Genomic DNA, 22,460 nt, shown 5'->3' with positions numbered 1-22,460 from the left:
GGAAATCGATAGATACAGCGGTTGCAACAACGACGCCGCAACTGTAAATGAAGCTGTAGTTGACATCTGACATCTGCGGTGGTTTGGTGGCAATTTCATAATTGCAGTCTGAATCCGAATGGTACCTTAAAGGTTTGTTAGGCATTGTTTCAGGTTACGCGTGCGTTCAGTTTCAGACAATACGTTTTAATACTATAAGAAGCTTATCTATAAATATGTTATATTCATATGTAAATAGCGTAAGGTTGAATGGCATTTTCAATTGGGAATTCTTGGAAATTTCCGGAATTATGTGAAGATTTAAACGATTTCCCTGTACTGTTTGGTAAAGTAAAAATACAACCAGTTAGTTAAATAAATAAGACAATAACTTTGTGAACACAATAACATAATTATTATATTTGATTAATTTTATAACTTTTATAAGGCAGGTTAAAGGTGACAGTCCATTTCTAACCGCAGCTGCACTACTGTTCATTTTACTATGAAAATTGACAGTATAACAGCGACGCGTTCAGTACCAGTAGTGCAGCTGCGGTCAGAAATGGAATGTTACCCTAAGGGTGGTCTAGTGGTCAGGACGTTAGCCGCGTAAGCTGAAGACGCGGGTTCGATTCCCGCCTCGGCCACCGGTGGATTTGGTCACATTTTCTTTAGTATATGCTATTTCAGTTTATAATGATTATGATATTTCAAAGTCGTTTTAAAATTAGAGCGTAACTTATAATGTATGGCGGCGGCTAGGTTCGTGAGACTCTTAATCAAACGCCAATCAAATAAGTGGAAGGAACTCCTAATAATTAAACGTTGATTAAACACTTGTCCAAATAAATGGGATTGAACAAATTTAACCAGCCTATTTACTCGATTAATCGCAACTTGGAACGGAACAAGTAAACTGACTTTAACATAAATTCCTAGAGTTTTTTACTTCTGTTATTTATGTGGCATTGCTATAGGCTGAGAGCCGAGGGTATTTTTGTACTTACAACTAGGGCCCGTTTCTCAAAAGGTTGTAACTTGTAATACAAGTCGAAGTCCCTTTCTAACAAAAGCTAAAAAAAGCGATATCCGCTTGTACTTTTGAGAAACGGGCCCCGGTACAGATCAGATGTAGTGCATATTTATTTTCCATCGTATTTTCACGGAAACAAACGAACTTGTCTTGCTATTTCAGTCAGTCTCGGTACAGAAAGTACTGAAGTTGACTGAAAATAAGATGGAAAACAATTATGCACTACATCGGTAGATTCAATAGTTGATTGAACCATTAATCTTCTATGATTATTCATCACTATATTGTTTGTTTTATGTAATGCTTTCGGTTTTTTAACCGACTTCAAAAAAGGAGGAGGTTAACAATTCGACCGTATTTTTTTGTATGTTTGTTTTTATGTCTGTAATTACTACTGTTATTTATTGGTAAAATAATACAATGTATATTGACACGTCGCACAGTTAGGTAGGTATCTGCATAACTAATTTTCTTACATGGCAAAGGTGCTATTATAAGCTTTGTCACATGTTACGTTACCACCTTCTAATAAAAACAACAAGATTTCAAGTTAAAATTAGATATGGGCATTGTTTTAGAAACCAGTTATAAATATTTAAACATAAAAGTTAAATTTTATAATACCTTCGTACCACAGTGACGTTCCACAGTAAAGGATTCGTGTTGATAAACAAACAAAGCTTCTTTCTTCTTCTTCAAAGAATGAGAAAATGATGCCTCTTAATCTTTTAACGACGCGAAAGGCAACAAAAGGATGCTTCAGTTTTAAACTTTTTTATTTCCGTAATTTGAGAACAAGTCATTAAATTGTCAGAGCATAATTACAGCAATTTGTATACAGCAGTGGTATTTTGAAAACATTAAGTAGTAAAATTGTGACGTTCCACAGGTAAAGGTACCTTATGGCGGTTGGCATTTACGCTATTATTAACGACGCTCCAATACTAAGCAATGATACACGACGTAAGCGTCGACCGCCATAAGGTACCTTTTGTCATGGAACGTCACAATTTGTTGATCAGAATTTTCAAAAAGTTATTATGTATAAAATCAATATAATTATGATTATATTGGTTTTCGTAATGTGTTTTTAAATGTGTGTTGTATTGCTTGTGCTACTTATATCCATTATTCCTAATACTCCTATAAAAATAAAAATAAAATTGGGTCATATAAGTAAAGTAAATTTCGTGATCAATTAAATAAAGAGTTGTCAACGTTGATTTAACCTCGTAGGTTCCGTAAAGCGAAGCTCCTTGAGATTATAGTAACAATTCATACCTATACACTTACCATGAGTCACTGACAATGTCAACACTGACATATGTGACGTTCCACGGCAAAAGGTACCTTATGGCAGTTGGCGCTTACGTCGCATAGCGCCGCAATAATAAGCGGCGGCGGAGCGGCGTTAATAATAGCGTAAGCGCTATCGGCCATAAGGTACCTTTATCCGTGGGACGTCACATATACGTTACCATCTACGTAACTTACTTTCTATGCATCTCGCCCGTACTGACGTTATTATTGCGAACGAGATTAGTACCCGTACTATCAGAAATTAGATTCGTCTCTCGACCTACTTTACGAAAGTACCCAAGCGTTTAGTTTTAAATTAACGACGGAATTTAAAGAATTACGGGTGAAACGGAGGCTATTTACAAATCCCTGGGACGGAACCGTAACGGACCCCCCACGGAACCCTCCAACGGAACCCTCTTTCTGTAATTGCTCCGATATCGGCTATAATCCGATAAGAGCTTGAATTAACTTTTTAGGCGGCGATTTGTTTTTCTGGCGAATTCTCTAGGTAAGTGATTAGGTAATTTGAAGATTTGGGCGTATTAAGGAATCGGGATTGAGGATAAAGGGAATCGGAGGCATTAAAGTCTATTTTTTTATTCCGTAGACTGAAATGACAGTTAATAGTATGAACATGAAATGTCATTTCATACTATTAACTGTCATTTCAGTCTACCGAATAAAAAAATAGACTTTAGATTATTTTTGGCTATTTTACTGATGCTAATTCTATCGATGTTTCGCAGTAATTTTAACCTCTATGCAGGACTGCAGGTCGGCTTAAAAATACACTAGACACAAGTTTTTTAGGAATATTTTTCTTACTTCTTTCTTCTTACACATTTTTAACAAAAATTAAAACTACAATAATTTACTAAAAACAAAACATATTAACATCAAAATATTTTCTTTTATTTTTGAAATTATCTATATTTTAAAATTATCAGCAATCATCGTCATCTTATATATCATCATTTAAACATTCTTATATACATAGACAACATCCATATCTCAGCAACAAAATATTCCTGATGGCCACACAAATAAATGACCTTACCCGGAATCGAACCCGGGACCTGTTTTGTAGGCAGGGTCACTGGGCTAGGAGGCCGTAATGGCTTCCATTAGAGCCGATACAGACGGACTGCAACCCGGCTGCAACTTGTATGTGAACTGCGCGTCGACTGCAAGCCAACTGCAACACCAGCGTAGAAGGAACGAAAAATTTATGGAAAATTTGGGACCCTTTTTAGGGTTCCGTACCCAAAGGGTAAAAAACGGGACCCTATTACTAAGACTTCGCTGTCCGTCCGTCAGTCTGTCACCAGGCTGTATCTCATAAACCGCGATAGCTAGACAGTTGAAATTTTCACAAATGATGTATCTCTGTTGCCGCTATAACAACAAAATATCTGGGAGACCGAGCTCTGCTCGGAAAACATATAAAAACTCAAAAATGCGCGTTTTTCTACAGATAAAACCTAGCTAAAATCTACAGATAAAATCTAGCTAGATCGATTTTTCGCCCCCGAAAACCCCAATATAGCAAATTTCATCGAAATCGTTAGAGCCGTTCCCGAGATCCCCGAAATATATATAGATATTAATTATTATTTGTGCTAATAAACATTTCTTATTCTTATTCTTATTCTTATATAAATAAATAAATAAATAAATATACAAGAATTGCTCGTTTAAAGATATTAGATAGATAAGTACTAAAAATAAAATAAAATAAATATTTAAGGGGGGCTCCCATACAACAAACACGATTTTTTTGCTCTATTTTTTGTTGATGGTGCGGAACCTTCCGTGCGCGAGTCCGACTCGGACTTGGCCGGTTTTTTCTTTCTTTTTTCCCCCCGTGGCGGCACAACACTAAACGTACATAATACTCATAAATATTAGAACAACTAGTCTAGACAACGAAACCCTATTACAAGTTTGACCCTTTTGCTATCCCGCGTGAAAAATATCGCTGTAAATGAACTTTAATCTCGTATTGTGATACTTTTGACGTGTTGTTGTTTGTCAAATAAAATTGAGGTCCCATCGGGGTAGGTATTATGGAAATAGGTGGAATAAATATTACGTATTTTCTATTTCATACATACATTATTTTGCAAAATATTATCATTTAATAATGATCCTTCTAAATAATAATGATGTATTATAAGAATAAGAATTGTTGGTTGGTTGGATCAGACATAAAAAGGCATTTTCAGATTTTTTTACAAAGTTACTTATACTTAAAAACCGGCCAAGTGCGAGTTGGACTCGCGCACGGAGGGTTCCGCACCATCAACAAAAAATAGAGCAAATCAAGCAAAAAAACGGTCACCCATCCAAATACTGACCCCGCCCGACGTTGCTTAACTTCGGTCAAATCACGTTTGTTGTATGGGAGCCCCACTTAAATCTTTATTTTATTCTGGTTTTAGTATTTTGTTGTTATAGCGACAACAGAAATACATCATCTGTGAAAATTTCAACTGTTTTCAACGGTTCGTGAGATACAGCCTGGTGACAGACGGACGGACGGACGGACGGACGGACAGCGAAGTCTTAGTAATAGGGTCCCGTTTTTTACCCTTTGGGTACGGAACCCTAAAAACAACGGTTGCACTCCGGGAGTGCCGATAGTAGTGAAAACTCACCTCACTATGTTACCGACGCCCGGTAATACGATACATACGACGTTTAGCGGAGGTATTCTATTTATTTATTTATTATATATTATTATCATTCTCAAATAAGATCACACTCTTTCATTGACATGTTTATTTACCTACATACTGAACGTCAAATTATTTGAACATAGGTCAAAATTAACATTGAGTTTTTCTTTATTGATTTAAATGTCATTTAAATTATGAGTGGCCACCTTACGGGGCTTACGGTCACGTGATCGCCTTACGTCCCTTACGGTCACGTGATCGCCTTACGCTGTCTCGAGTTTATAATTTTTTCCTTACCTCAAAAAGTGCTCAGCGCCACTAAAGAAGTTTTCACTTCAAAAAAAGATATTACAACGGCGGAATTTTTTTTACAAACTTTTACTACGAATTCATCATATTAAAGTACCTTTTGGATCCTCAGATATAAATTTTCATCATGACTAGAATACCTACATTTTCCGTCGGACGTAGCGTTTTCGACTTACAAGCAAAAAACTGAAAACACAAAACCAACCTTATATTGTTATACATACTTATACCTTCAGCTAATATACTAGAAACCAATAAATAAAGCTATGGTTTTAATTGAGCTACAGCAATAACGGAGCCGCATTCATAACCGTTTTATTCGTGTGTTTACGGATCCCTAAATCATGGCCGATATTGGACATTATTATTGCCCGGGACGCGAAGCGATACATTTTCGTACAAGGGAAAAAAATACAGCGTATCCATAAAGAGGATTTTTTTAATGAGAAAAAAGTATATCCATTTAGGGTGCAATAAGTTCAGAGAGCGGAGTTTTTGAAAAGTTTTAGACCTTTTTTAGATCAAAAAACGGCTGCCAAAAATGTAATTAGCAATCTTGAGGCCTTTCCCGAGGGACTTTATCGATTCGAACCCTGAGTTTTTGACTTTCAATGACAAACATAGGTCTAAAATGCACTTTAAATTTTTTGTAACAAATACACAAAAACTAATAATATGAAAATTGCTGTTTTAAAATAGGCAATATCATGATATTCCCCCAAATATGTTTGGGGGAACTAAACTTATCGAATACTTTTTTATTTATAGGTACGTGCCAAACGTACAAAAAAATCTAATACAAAAACATGATACATATTAGCGATAATGTAGACGCGAATTAGAGATCATATAGAAAATTAGAATTTCGCGCCTTTTTCTACTGACAAGTTCAAATACACCCAGTGTTTAAGTATAATATAATATAACTTTTCCTACTGGGGCATGTCTCTCTTGTGCGTGAATATTGTATTTAGACATAATGTAGGAATAAATATAAATTCCTTTCGTTATTATTTTCTTGTGCAATGTGTGGGTGGCTTGTTATTTTCAGCGTATTATAATAATAAATAATACTTCTTTTTCTAAATGGCACAAGTAAATATTAAGAATGTTAGCTTAATCTGGCAGTACGTAGTTTAATTATTTATAATATAATACTTATACGTATACGTGTTCGAAATAATATAAACATTTATACTAAGGTTTTTGTGATTCATTGTTAAAATTCCTTTCTGTCATTCTGTATGAAATACTATTACTTATTCTACGATGGCATATTAGGTTTAAAAAGATGCCAGAAAAAAAATCGTTTGTTGCAAACCAATGCCCATCAGACAGAGAATTCCCAGAGGAAATTTGTCACGAAATCGCACTGAAAACTAAATACAAAAGAAAAAAGGAATTTAAAATACAAATCCACTGCAAAAAGAGCTACGAAGTCTCATTCACAGAGTTGAATGCACTTCATCGCAGTTTGTACATTGTATTGAAGACTTGCAGCAGTATATGTTGTAGAGGTGCGTGCAAAGTCAAATGACGCTCAAATGCATCAGTATAACTGGAACAGGCATGAGGGGTAGGAGGAAATGACCGAACGGGATAGTCTTATGTATCTTTCAGTAGGAGTGGCAGTGAAAGCGCTATTATTGTTTGTCCTTGTCTCTCATCAATTTTTAGTCCCCACCGCAAATTTAGTATTCATTATGGTGGGCAACAAATAAATTCAACCAATCATAGTGTCGCATTGCGTATATCTATCCTCATATGTAGCTATGGGCGCCGCGCCGTCAGACCGCGGCGCGCCGCCGCCGCCGCCTGAACAAAGCCCGGCGTGACGCCGTGCACTCCAGCGCCAACTAGCGGGAGTTACGGGTCGCTATCGGAGCGCATCAGACTTCAATATAATATCTAGTTACGATAGATCTGTGGACACAATTCGACAAATGGCGCATTATTAATATTTCAATTCATAAATTCCTCCAGGGCCTTCAGAAGAGTAGGTAGTTGCCAAAGCATAGTCGCTGCACATTGGTAGGATTGGCGAGAAGTTAGAACTTAGAGCACCTTTCTTCGGGAACTCGTGCGTTCTGGTCTCTTGTCAAAGCTATCCAGGGGAGTTACTGCACGCCGTCTTTTCCGTCTCTGCGCATGGAAAATGATTCATCGGTCGGACAAGCCGATATTCTGGGTAAGCTCTTTGCGTCCATCCAACTCGACACTGGATGACGGGAGAGCCGCGCCGCTAATATATCGCAGTGGGAGAGCTGTGTAACGGATGTCGGTTTCAACTAATTAAGGCACGGGTTTGCCTACACATGGAATACCAGTACCAGCTTTTTCCTCTGGGCTGCATTCAACGAAGAATTACGATTTGGCAGTTGCCATCGTAATAATTCAGATGGGCTTGACTCCTTGGCGCTGCGTACAGATATAGACTCGCTTTGCATTTTCTATGGCATGTACCTACTTGTACAACGGGGAGTGCTCCGAGGAATTTGTTTCCCTGCTGCTTCTTCCCGCAATCGCCCTTCGCGACCACATTTCTATCTTCACCACTCAGATGGTTGGCAGTTCTTGTGCGTTTCTCCAGAAACTTCCTGCCTCGCACAGCTAAACTGTGAAATGTGGATTATGGAGTAAGCCTGCGGTATTTCCGGACTGATACGACCTGCAAACCTTCAAGAAAAGAGCGTATTCCCATATTAAAGGCCGGCAACGCACTTACACGCGACGGTAATCGCTTACCGTTAGATGTTACGCCTGCTCGTTTGCCTCGTATATCGTTAAAAAAAAAAAGATTTTAAGGAGCCATATAGGTATCCAAGGTCATCAAAATCCATGGCCACGCCGCCGCCGGCCTATATTTGCCGGCGCGCCGCCGCCGCGCTTTTAGGTGTCGGCGCCTATCTCTACTCATATGTTATTAGAGTCTGTGGGGTAAGAGAAGAGTCATAGAATGTAAGAGAGCCCATATATTCCACGACTCTTCTCTTTCCGCACAGACTCTACATATATTATTTAAAAAAAAATCACAACATGAAATAAAATTTACAAATGTTGGACTTAACGCCTAAAGGTATTCTCTAAAAACGTCATAAGTAAACGGAAACAAGCTGATACATAAATTATAACCTTAATACTATCACGATATATGCTTTGTATGGACATTATTGCCTTAGCACAAGTTGTGAGCTGACCGCAGTGCATAAAAGAAACAAAGGCTTGTTTAACAGATTAGGGCCCAAAACAAAAAGTAATCTCATAAAATTCATAATAATACTAACCTGTATAAAATATAACCCGATACACGCCCCGTATAGTCAATATTTACAAATGATACCTACAATGGAATCAATCATATCCAAAGCATTTCTCAAAAAGTTTATACATTTCGATCACATCTTAGATATAAAAACCGGCCAAGTGCGAGTCGGACTCGCGCACGGAGGGTTCCGCACCATCAACAAAAAATAGAGCAAAACAAGCAAAAAAACGGTCACCCATCCAAGTACTGACCCCGCCCAACGTTGCTTAAGTAACTTCACGTTTGTTGTATGGGAGCCCCACTTAAATCTTTATTTTATTCTGTTTTTAGTATTTGTTGTTATAGCGGCAACAGAAATACATCATCTGTGAAAATTTCAACTGTCTCGCTATCACGGTTCGTGAGATACAGCCTGGTGACAGACGGACGGACGGACGGACGGACAGCGGAGTCTTAGTGATAGGGTCCCGTTTTTACCCTTTGGGTACGGAACCCTAAAAATTGGTATGCTGGTATGGTAAAGTACATGAAACTGAACAACTTCCACCATATTTCCCAAAATGTCCCAGAAAGTTTCTATGAGACATTCCTTTTTTGTCCTTGCACATTTGGTAACAAAAAAGGAATGTTTCATCTTTTTCAACTTTTTGAGAAATGCTCTCCTATGAGTTTGAGCTCGTGTCAAATAGTTGTTTGTGACTTGGCAGCATCGAGTCGCTAATGAACTGCGAGGCAGAGTTAAAACACTGCAGCGTATTCCAGACACTAACCTAGCACATGCCATTCGAACATTCCAAAACATTATTCTTGTCCAATCGCTATTCAACGTGGTAACGCTGCTAGGCTAGTGTGATGGGTACCTTTGCGCCAGAGACAACTTGCGGGGGACTTTTTGACTAGGCTAAAAAGCTAGTCTTATTAAGTTGTTGTTGTTTTTTGTATTTGTATTTTTATTTTGACTTTTATTGAATAAACTTAGATTACTTTAGTTTATAACCTACAACTATGGTCCAAATTCAAGTTCTTGTATAATAATGTAAACATTTTTTTAGTACTGAGAATAAGTTGAAAATATCTGGGTGACCGAGCTTCGCTCGGAAAACATATAAAAACTCGAAAATGCGCGTTTTTCCAGAGATAAGACCTAGCTAGATCGATTTTTCGCCCCCAAAAACCCCCGTATAGCAAATTTCATCGAAATCGTTAGAGCCGTTTTCGAGATCCCCGAAATATATAAATAAATAAACAAGAATTGCTCGTTTAAAGGTATAAGATAGATTGATTGATTGATTGATCATTTATTTGTCAATAGTGGGTTCACAAAGAGGTCTTAAAACTATTTACAATATGTAAGTACATAGGATCTCCACATTGTGCCTACAAACTGGCATACAAATTTAATTAAACTAGCCTAATTACATGCATATTAAAATTAACACACATGACACATGATAAGATGACACACATGAAAGAAAAAGTGAGCAATGCCGCCAGTGTCGGGCTGGGATCAAACCTTTTTTATGGCAGTTATAAGTCCTTTCCATAATGGGTCATTTATACTTACTTAACATATTATTATACTGCCCGATTCGAACTTTAAGATAGGTACGTCAATTAATACCTACAAAAATACTTTCAACAAAGTACAGTAGTTTTTGTATCTTTGTGTTTTTTTTTCAATACTATTGTTATTGCGTTTTTTGTAATTCGACATTTAGAGGCTTTATACATCTCTATGTTAGTTTGATTTGATATTTACGGCTTAGTTGTATTTTATAATTATTGATGTGTTTTTTTTTGCTGTATGTAAATTCCATATTGACGTGTAAAAGTGCCCTTGTGGCCTATTTGCTGAATAAATGTTGATATTTGATATTTGATACACTACAATTGTCCCCCGGCTGACGGGACCGAATTAGGTACAAGAAAAATAATATAATAATGTTGATCCACCCAAATGTGTTTATGAGATACCTACCATCACTCTCTTCGAATTTTAAACCCATTTTTCTCTTCTTTAAGCTTAATTTTCAACCTACATTGTACATTCTAAGTACATAATTACATTAATCACTAATAAATACGAACCGGCAGAAATTAAACTCAAAGTAGGCTGAATGTTTAACATCCTATATTATAAATAACTGACTTGCACAGATAAAGTTTGTACCGTTCGCAATTTCCCTCCGAATTGAGTTTCTGAAACGTTTGAGTTTTAATACTTAATGAGTAACCCTCATTAAATAAGTTCGGGACAAATTTATTAACTCTTTACTTGATGTACTGTTGGGAAGTTTCTCTCTTTGAAATGATATCGTTTATTTCTTCGTTTTGTTTCAAAGGAAGGTTAGATAATTATGTTTGGTGTTTGATCTATCCGTTATCCGTTTCCGTGCTTCACTCGTTTAAGGATGACTCACGTTAGACCGGGCCGTGTTTGGGCCGGAGCTTCGTTTTCTATGGACCGTGATCACCTATCATCATAGAAAAGTAAGGCAGCTCCGGCCCGGACACGGCCCGGTCTAACGTAAGTCATCCTTTATGGCCCCGACGGAAGACCAGAGGGCCTACCGCGAACCACGTTCGAAATGCTGCCTCCCTGTCACACTTACGTACGAATTTACACGTGCGACAGAGAGGCTACACGTCGAACGTGGTTCGCGGTAGGCCCTCAGGGCTAACACCATGCTGAATCGTGACCATTTCGTGGCTAATATTATGTGTCATGTAATGTAATGTTTTGCGTTGTAATCTTATGTTTAAGTTTGTTTCTTGTTTCCTTTTTTATATTTTGTATATTTTTGCCACGTATAAACTATTTGAAGGGTACACGGAAAGAACATGTCTAGTCACTTTTTTCGGAAAATTAGATTTTTATCTCAAAATGAAGAGCTCTTAATTAACTATTAGTTATATCTTTTGCTACCACTGTATAATAAATGTAACACAACTTTATTTTTAGTTAAATAATACCTGGTCATGGAATTACCATACGTTTTGACATTGTTCCAAATTTTAAAACCGCGATTACTCAAAATGTTACTGAAGTGACTAGACATGTTCTTTCCGTGCATCCTTCATTTCTATTTCTATTTTGTGATTTAAATTTAAACCATATTTCGATAAACATATGCGATATGTCTTTAGCGATATTACGGCCTGTGATTTCTATCTATTTTTAATCAATTGTTTTTCTTTAAGCTGTATTTTTTACTGAGGTGTGCCAATAAAGAGTATTCTATCTATCTATCTCTTTCTGTGCTCCTGGTAGGGTTTCACATCAAACTATGTATCTAAGAGTTCTGTGATTCGATGACTCCACAACATCCACTTTTCACAACGTTCAAATCAAGCACACATGTATCGCACAATACTCAATTTAGTCGACAAGGGCTGCAAATTTTTACTCCCAACTAAACGACTTCCCACGGAATGCGAGGTAAGCGCCCACACGATTGTGGAAAATGAAATTTTCACCACCATCCTGGATTTGAGCTGCATTTGAATTTTTTCGTGTATGTTTGATTTAGATTTCACTGTACGGGAAGGAATTTAATTTTGGCAGCTAGAAATACGTCTAGGTTACATGACTGTGTAGGTTTAACAACTTTATAGTGTATGTTGAACAACTTTAAACCAGTGCAGTAGCAGTTTGACACTGACATATTCGCTAGCATGTGCGTAACTTACTTTCTATGCATCGCATATTAGTGCGAGAAGATGTATAGAAAGTTTAGTTACACAGACGTTAGCGAATAGACCTGAAGAGTGCTAATTTCATTTTTGGCAACTGTATTGTGATCTAAAAAAGCGGTACGTTTTTTCAAAAACTCCGCTCTCTGAACCTTAAGAACACCTTAAGAAAACTCCTAAAACGCTGTCTTATTTCTTCTAAATCTGTACATCTATTTGTTCTTACTGCAGTCAGAATTGAACCTCATTCCAAAAAGCTCGAGCATTCAGCACAACTCAATCTACAAGTTGTATTGAATACTGGCGATACACAAACTTTGGGAATTAATTTAGATTAGGCAGGCGTGGCTCACACCGCGATTTCGTCGCGTCGCTGTAAGTACATGCGGCCCACACCATTTTAGGTATGTTAGCCTGCGGTCATATCTGACGTAATAGACGCGTTTTGTTACAGAGTGAACATTCTGTACTTAGTACTATTAAGTATTTATTCTGTATTAGCGGTCAGGGCATATCAATTTCGAATCAATATAGGATTTTTATTTTACCAATGCCTCTCCATGATGTATTAGTAATCAGCACACGTGTAACGTGATATGGAATATTGAGCGTTGACTCGCGTGGAATACCTACGCAATATAAACCCGTGCAATAATAATAGTTGTGTTTGATTTGATAATACTAACAGGCGTATTCGAATTTTAGTTATTCAATCTGTTTCCGATTTTATTATAATTTTTATTCTAAGCATATTTTGTAACTATTTCCAATGATTTAAGGATATAAATGTATTTTCTGATGTTGACATGTAATATTTTAAGAATATTATCAATGTCACCTTTATTTAGTTTCCATGCAATATCGCCAAAAATAATAGTTTCAACCAATTCCCACGAATTAATTCACCTAACGTAAACGAAATCCCTGATCCAGTATAGAGTAATTAAAATATGCATCTAGGTTAACTATTTTGAAGTTGAACGTCAAAAATACAGCCATCTCTCTCTCACCAGCGAACGCTCTCTTTCACACTAATCGCATTTAAATTTGCATTTCTAAAAAGAACTGCGATATCCCTCTATTAGTATGCAGGGTCTATTTTAGACGAGTGGATGTTTTCGAACGGTTGCCTACGCTATTGGAAAAGTAATGTATCGGAGCGGAATTAAAAGGATTGGAAGGTTTTGTGGGGTAATTGTAAGATTAAACCAAATTAAACTGACACTAACGACACTGACACTAATATTTTATCATCAGGTTGGTGCCATTTTACTCTAACAATTTCCCTAGGTACCAAACCAAAATTAAAATCCAAATCAAATCCAAATATATCTTTACAGACACTACATAGGTACCTGTCACAACAAATAACGTATTTTATTTATTTATTTAAACTTTATTGCACAAATTTACACAAAAAGAGTACAAATGGCGGACTTAACGCATTCTCTACTAGTCAACCATTGGGCTAAACAGAGACAGTTTGTTTGGTGCAGGATTGTATAGTGGATATGAAAACAGACACGAGACTACTAATGATACTATAACACAAATATACATTTTAAATATACCTACATATATACAAATTCAATATATATATAAATAAACATACATATAATAGGTATATACAGCGTGTGGCCTGTAACACGGGCGAAAAATTAAAACGTAAGATTCTACTCCTCAAACTAGACAATGTTAGTTAAGCGACTGTTAAAAATAATTAGTGGTTTGGATTTTAAAACACTTTAAAATTTATTCGAACACGCAATGTATTACGAAATTGATTATGCCTGTACGGCGACAAGACTGACAGGCAATGTCAATTAGACGGAATTTAAAGTACATTGAAAATATTATTCAGTTTGTTTGAAAAAGGGACAATCTTAAGACTACATAATTTCAAAAAGTTGTTGAACAAAAGTTTTATTGTTTGAGGAATAGAATCTACGTTTTAATTATTCGCCCGTGTTACAGGCCACATGCTGTATAATAATTATGTACATAGTGTGAGATATCACGTAGACATTTAGTCGCGAATGCTTTCAAATAAGTGCTTACGCAACTTGCTTTTAAATGTAAGCTTGCTCTGAGCTTGCTTTTAGACAAAAAAATAATATTTACCTACTAATAGATTTTGTGGATTGAATCCTTTTCCATAAACTGCGTCAATTTCAAAAATGTTTCCACACGAAACGCCAATGTTTACTAGCGAACACGTGGTGCTAAGCTAATTTCAAGTTCCACAACACGTTTTATGCACGTGACGCTATCTAGTTCGTCTTTTGTTTCCCAGTATGTCTTGACATCGCGATCCGTAGCAAATTTGGGTGAACATAGGTCTTGGTTGGTATATTGGTTATAGTAAGCATTGTGAGTGTCCCGCTCACGTTCTAAAGTGCTGCAATCTGGACTATGTATAGTATTTACGAATTTTATACTTGAATGCGACACGAAGGATAACAAAGTTTGTGTATTGGGAGAAGGTACCTAATGATTCTCCGAGAAACTTTTAGCAGATTATCGATTCGCCGACAACGATTCGCCGAACATCGTTTCGCAGTCATTTATTTGTCTCTGCCAAACAACCCATCGGCGAATCGTTGTCGGCGAAACAAAAATCGGCGTAATTTTTTATTTTTTTATTTAGAAAACCAAACAGTCACATAAACATATCAAAAATAAAATACAAAAGATGTGCAACAAAAGGTACAATAAAAAAATAATAATTAATAATAATAATTATTATTTTTTATTGTTTTGTAAGTGTTTTTATATTTTACTTTTATATTCATATTATAAATAACCTAACGTAAGAGGAAAGATAAATAAAGGAATAATTAATAATAATACGTAATTAATCAAAACTCGGTAATTTTTCTCGGAATATCAATAGGGCACCATTGGGAGGTCTTCTTCTTCTTCTGGTGCCTTGCCCAGTCTAATGGGCGTCGGCGGTCAACATGGCATTCAGCTCTCTGGTCTTTGCCAATCTCTTGAGGGTGGCTGCGTCTTTTGTATGCGTCCAGTCTTTAATGTTATCTATCCATTTATTTCTAGGTCTACCTCTCCCTCTTTTTCCCTCATACTTTCCCTCGATAATTGTCTGCAATCTAATTTAGTAATAAATTGTCATTGTTGTGAACTGGTTTTGATGATTAGCGTGCATCTCACATCTCACCCATGAATTTAACTTTATTTCACATGCACCAATCAGCGTGAGTGACTTCAAGGTCGTATAAAAACAAGGTTAGAGTCGTAATAAGTTGTCAAATCTGAATCGGCCTCATTGAGTCATATTTAAAGTTTTGTTAGAAACAAACAACAGTAAGTAGCGTTAGATTACATAGATACTGACAGACAACGCACAGCCTAAACCTTGCAATTTGTAAATATCAGTTTATGTGAGTGGTACATTATGAAACGCAGAATATTTTCTTATCTTATCTTATGTTGTTCGGGGGCCCTCGTGGATACACTTCGCCCCATAGGGATCTTTTGTGCAATTACCCGCTCCAAAGTCCTTCATTCTTTGTCTGGCGAGGGCAAACGCAATATAAGAATTCGGGTTTATGAAACGCAGCACTTACCAAACATATTGTCACTTCCGCAGTAGAAATATGGTTTATGAAATCATCTGCTCTTGTCTACTTTTGTCGAAAAAATATTCCAGGTCTAAAATTGCTATTAGATTTGTAATAGTAGGTACTCTAAACGCTTATAATAGCATTGTCAGTCGACCTGCCGTTCCGCAGTGCCCGTTATTGCTGAGAGCTGTTATTACCACCACTAACCCTCAGGACAACCAGTCCGTGTTGACCTCCAACGCTATATGACTGCTACTGGTGTCGGGGCCAGAGTTACGCTGGCTAGTTAAAGTGGTGAATGGGAAAGTCCTGTTCGGAGGTCCGGCTGATTGAAATCGCTGTCGTGGACTCGGCCGCGTCGAGTGTGTACATGGAGCTGAAATTGGACTGGACTGAGGAAACCAGTGTTTGTGATTTTTGGAACGAAGTTCCTTATCGCATGGTACGGGCTTGGCGGATGGGCTAGGCGAAAAAAGTGTAAGGGTTTTCCGTCACTACACTTTCTTAACTTCGTTACAACCGACTGTTCCGCGACACACGCATTTTTCAAGCGTGCGGCCCGATTTAGCCACGATGTGCTTTCGAGGGTCCGAAAATTAATGATCTACTTAAATTATTTAGAAAGTTTAGAAACTATATATAGTCTCAGGTGGTATGTCTATTAGTTAATAATTTGCCATAGATAATCTACTACGGGACCACTCGTTCGTTCGCGATCGTTTCGTACGATCCTGCCATAATATGTATGTAGCATACCACAATATACACAATGTATGGACTGACGTGTATCTGACATGGCAATTTTTACGTTACGTATACATTTGAAGTGGGGCCCCGCAAAAATCGGCGGATTGTTTTGTACAGAAAATTACAGACAAGTCGTCTCCGTTTGGTTATATCCTCCAAGATTGTCATAGCTCCATGTTCTAGCAGCATCTCGAACAAGTGACGTTTATTCGGCCCATCATTTACACGCGGCCAAAACCGTGATCGCACGATGACAGCTTGACCGTTAGGCAATAGGCTGTCCAGTCTAGGGTCTCGCCCCGTCTGTGGGTAGACTGAAGTGTTTGTCTTATCACAATTGACAGCGGTCAGAGCCGCTGTATGACTATTTTTGGGGACAGTGTTAACCTCATTTCAACTGTCAATACATTAAGTAACCAAGCAAAGAATTATCGCATTGGGCAACTGAATATACCTATGTACTAAGCTATGTGTTCTTAGTGAGATATATCCAAGGAAACATCTGTATCTATGCATGTTTGTTCAATTACTGTTTCTTGTATGATTGTTTCTGTGTTATCTCCGAAATATAAAATAAAATAAAATAAATAACCTATTTAAAATGTCAAAAACTTTGAGCTATTTTTATCATGTCGAGCTGGGGCGTCCAGTAATACAATCTTGCAGGTATCTTGGTTTATTGCAACAAAAATTAAACGGGACTCGAATTTATAGTTGGCAATATCAATGACACAAAACCTACCACAGTTCCATACATACATACTTGGTGTATTTTACTAGTCATACCTAACAATACCTGTCAACTTTTTGGAATGACGGTGAACAGTAAAAAGACTGTGGCTCTCGTTCAAGGCACGGATCATATGCCCAGCATCATGCTTGGTGACGATACTCTTGAAGTAGTCGAGAACTTTAGTTATCTTGGATCGACTACCACCAGCAGGTTGTGCAATGATCGAGAGATTGATACACGGATAGGTAGAGCTGCGGCCAACTTTGGAAAGCTTCAAGCTCGAGTCTGGAATAATAACAAGCTGAAACTCTCTACCAAGATCCTAGTATACAAAACATGCGTCCTAAGTATCCTCCTGTACGCATCTGAAACATGGACAACCTACTTCAAACAAGAGCGCCGCTTAAATGCTTTCCACATGCGCTGCCTCCGTACGATTCTCGGAGTCACCTGGAGGGATCGTATGACAAACGAAAGGGTTCTCGACCTTGTCGGCTGTTGTAGTATCACTGCCACTTTAAAACAGCGGAGGTTGCGATGGCTGGGTCATGTCTTATGTATGGACTCAGATAGACTTCCCCGGGCAGTGATGCTGAGTGAAATTGCATACGCCAAACGACCAGTCGGACGCCCGTTGCTTCGCTTTAAGGATTCCTGCAAGCGGGACATGTTGTCCTTTGTCATCGACCCGAACACCTGGGAAACGGAAGCCCTTAAAAGAGCGGAGTGGCGTAACCTTTTACATGACGGCATAGCGAAGCATGATGAAGACTGGCTCGATGATTTAAAGCAGAAAAGACTTCGGGCTTTGCAGGAACCATCAACGGATTCGCGTTTCACCTGCGATCTTTGTGGCAGGAAGTGTCGTGCTGCGATTGGACTTTACAGCCATAGGAAAAGGTGTGCCGCACCTCCGATCTCCGACGGCGCACAGACCTCTTCTTAACAAACTGTCGCTGCAACAATCATCTGTCAAGATGCTGTGGCCAATGATGTAATGCACGCCAAATGTTGACATATTTACAAGTACAGAAAAGAAAGAAAGAAAGAAAGAAAATACATTTATTTATGACAAACACAGATGACAAAAACTTGTTGACACATATACAATGTATATATTATATAACATAAAGAACAAATGCCATAAAAGGGTCACAACTCAGCATGTAGCTGGCAAAGCCAGCGCTGTTCTTCCGTTGTGACCCAGGTGTACGCCGTTCGACGACGAGGCGGCTATGCTTTAATTAACTAATTAATAACTAGATCTATAACTATACCTAAAACATAAAAATTAAACTAAACTATTACATAAAAATTAAACTAAACTATTAATACACTGCAACATTGCGACAATTGCCGACTCTACAACAGCCCTGACAGCTGTTACTTGTACAGTAAGGGAATTCAACAACTAATCATGTGCTCCACGAGGTAAATACTTATATAGCTTTTCAAATCCCGGCTCGTACTAATCAGTTAGGGCTCATTTAGACGGGGCGAGAACTCGCATGCGAATTTGATTACTTTGCGTCGTTTGATCGGGCGGCAGAATTAATGTCACCTCAATGGTCCGCAATGTAACTAAAATCGTATACAAGTTCGAGCGCCGTCTAAATGAGCCCTTATTCGGAACATGTACGATATATTATTTGATATTTACTAGTCGCTTTTCGATGAAGGAAAACATCGTGAGGAAATTTCCCCTCTGGGTTGGAAGGTCAGATGGCACTCGCTTTTCTAAAAAATCTTGGGATTAGCCAAGCTAACCCCAGGGTCCCTCAGCCGTGGCAAAAGGCCAGGACAATGGAAGATGATGTGTGTTTATATAGTTTGATGTACATTATTCAATCCATTGAGTACATACTTTGATACTCGAGTAGGTACAAAAAACAATCAACCCTCTCACAAACACACACACGCACGGTCGCACGCACGCACGCACGCACGCACGCACGCACGCACGCGCGCGCACACACACACACACACACACACACACACACACACATACACACACACACACACACACACACACACACACACACACACACACCTAAAATATCCTTTCATCCGCTCCGCATACCGTCCAATAATTATTGACTGCCCGAAATTGCCGGCAATTTTACTCTAAAATACAATCACAGGGGATCAGGTAACAGTTCACCTCATCAGTCATTCCTGACACGTTGATAAATAAATCAATACGGATTCAATTGTTTTATTGCCCGAATGGTTAATGATCGGTAATGGAAAAAATAATATGGAACTGTTTTCTGGCACGGGAAAAGCGAGGTGAATCTTAATGAAGGCATTAAATTTAATTACACAGTTGGAGGTTGTTGTTTGGTTGGTTCATGTAATTTTTGACAACTAGGTATGTACCTATTACATTTTTGAAAACGGTAGGTTAAAATAAAATATTATTATGAATATTTTTTTAATGAAATTTGATATCGGATCTTTCGAGCCCGGTCATTTATATTATAAGGCGTGCGTGAGGATATAGATCCAACACGTACAGGCCATTTGGAGATATTTGATGTCATGTAGAACGCCTGCTGGAACCCATTCACGGGTACATCAATAAATACCCGTGAACCGGTTTCAGCAGGCATTGGAAGCTATTGTATAGAATATGGACAGAGTACTGGTCTATGGTTTAAGTTTGGGTGGAAAAAATACTGGACATTGCAAAGAAGTCCGGGCACCTGCCAATAATTGTTATTATCACTACATAGTATAAAACAAAGTCGCTTCCCGCTGTCTGTATGTCCCTATGTATGCTTAGATCTTTAAAACTACGCAACGGATTATGATGCGGTTTTTTTAATAGATAGAGTAGGTACCTAATTCAAAAGGAAGGTTTATGTATAATTTGTTAACCCGTGCGAAGCCGGGGCGGGTCGCTAGTTAATTATAAAGAGAAAAAATAGGTTAAATAAATACAGAGCTACGTAAATATTCTTAACTTTAAATTGTTCGATATTTACGCAACTGGTTTGCGTGTAGTATAATAAACCGAGGCGAATCAGTCTATTATATTCTGACGCAAACCAGACTAGTGTAAATTTCATTCGATAAGTGTGACGTACGCGTTTGCATTTAACTCGTGGAGCGCCCGTGTTAATACTACTTATACTACATACTTCCATACTACTTACGCGCTCCACTGTCAAATTTTGTATGGGATTTTGAGTTTCCAAAACGGTTCAAAATCCCATACAAAAATTTACATAACGCAAACGCGAACGCTTTTCACGCTATCAAATAAAATTTACACTAGGCGTTCTGTTCAGTACACAGGGCGAATCGGGTCAGACTAAAAATTCTGTTGATATTAAAAATATTGCTTATGAATGGCGTCGAATGCTAACAGAACACATGTTACACGTGTGTAACGCTATTTTAGTGTAACGTATAATATAAATGCAACTTTTCAAATATCAACGTGTTTTTCATCATGATCCAATTCACCCTGTGATCCAATCCGCCTCGGTCTACTACAGCAGAAGCTAAGCAAGTGAGGTGTTTAAAATGACACACACAGTCATACTCTCTTAATTAATAAAGTTGTGCACGAATCATTTCGAACACCCAAAGCCTGATTCAGATTTAAGAATTAGTTACGGTTTTGATCGTATTTTGAAACGAGCATGAAATTAGCTCGGTACAAATTGCGCACCAATCAGCATGACTATCGTCAAGTTCGTGAAATCGTAAAAATCTGTTCAGAATCATAACAAATTATTTAATTACAATCAACCTGTCTGCTTAGAAAATTCTGCTACTGACTGTACTTACTCACTACCTATTTGCAATAGGTAGGCTCGTGACTTTGGAACAGAGGCCCATACAATAACTTGCTACTAATATTATACAGGGTGTTTCCTGTAACAGGAGCAATAAATTAAACTGTAGGCTGTACTCCTCAAATTGACCAACATTTGATCAGCAACTTTTAAAAATAACTAATTTTGATTTTTGTTACTTAAGACGCAATGTATTCCAAATTTTGTTATGTTTAAAGCGTGACAAGCAACGTCAATTACACTGATGTCAGCGTACATTGAAGGAAATATTTATTTTGTATGAAAAAGAGGAAGTCTAAAGGATTCATACCTAATTTTTAAAAGTTGTTTAACAAAAGTTTTATAGTTTGAGGAGCATAATTTATGTTTCAATTATTTGCTCGTGTTACAGGAAACACCCTGTATACCATTGGAACAACTTAAAAACTACTACACTATCACTGACATCACAATGGTGAGGCTTCATTGTATTATTTGTTTACATCGTACAATTAGGCATAGTAGATATAATGCCTTATTAGTATTACACTATGATATAAATAGATTTATTTATGTAACAATATGACATTTATGTTATGAATGATAAAGGAGTGTTTATAGTATATAAAGGTGAACAGGGCACTATCAGTTATAAGACAACACTATGTATCTTACCCACATCTTCATCCTACTGTGCGTACTTTTTTGCGACTTGCATAAATGCAAGGCGACCACCAATGATTCGCAATCATATTTCACCGAGGCCTCAGAAGTGGCATTATCTGAAGATGGAAGGCTTAATTTTACTCAATTAGCGATCAAATATGGCCAGTCCGTTGAACAATATGATGTGACAACTGAAGACGGCTAAATCCTCACAATCTTTCATGTTGCGAAAGACCTTAATTCTCGCAATAAGCCCATTCTGTTCTTCCATGGAATAATAGATTCATCCGACACATTTCTAATAAGAGGAAACAGCTCATGGGTCGTCAATATGGCTGAGGCAGGCTATGTAGTTTGGCTCGGTAACAACAGAGGAAATTTATACGGCCGAAGACACGTCAGTTTAAATCCAGACACAGACCAGAAGTTCTGGGACTACAGCTTACATGAAATAGGTTAATACGACCTCGCTGCTACTATTGATTTCGTGCGAGAAAAGGCGAAATGTGACAGCATTTTAGCCGTCGGTCATTCTCAGGGAACTTCAGCGCATTTTGTTCTCACTTCATCGAGGCCAGAGTATAATGATAGGATATCATTGTTTATCGCTTTAGCACCTGTAGCTTATTTAAACTACTTGGAGCCACCAGTATCCATTGCTGCAGGAACAGGACCAGCTATCA

The 22,460-nt window shown here is 37.7% G+C and overlaps 1 long non-coding RNA gene across 1 annotated transcript in view; it reads left to right on the top strand.

Annotated features, from left to right (window-relative positions):
• The first annotated feature begins 561 nt into the window (after nucleotides 1-561).
• The window catches only part of LOC134656367 (uncharacterized), a 335,518-nt gene continuing 313,619 nt past the window's right edge, over nucleotides 562-22,460 (top strand). The window contains exon 1 of the long non-coding RNA XR_010097510.1: nucleotides 562-656. This is a non-coding gene — a long non-coding RNA (uncharacterized LOC134656367). The remainder of the gene's footprint in view (nucleotides 657-22,460) is intronic.

Source organism: Cydia amplana, chromosome 18 (genome assembly GCF_948474715.1).
Source record: "Cydia amplana chromosome 18, ilCydAmpl1.1, whole genome shotgun sequence".
In the NCBI taxonomy this organism is placed as follows: domain Eukaryota; kingdom Metazoa; phylum Arthropoda; class Insecta; order Lepidoptera; family Tortricidae; genus Cydia; species Cydia amplana.
The sequence above is the reverse complement of the archived record's forward strand: the minus strand, read 5'-3'. Positions and strand labels throughout refer to the sequence as shown.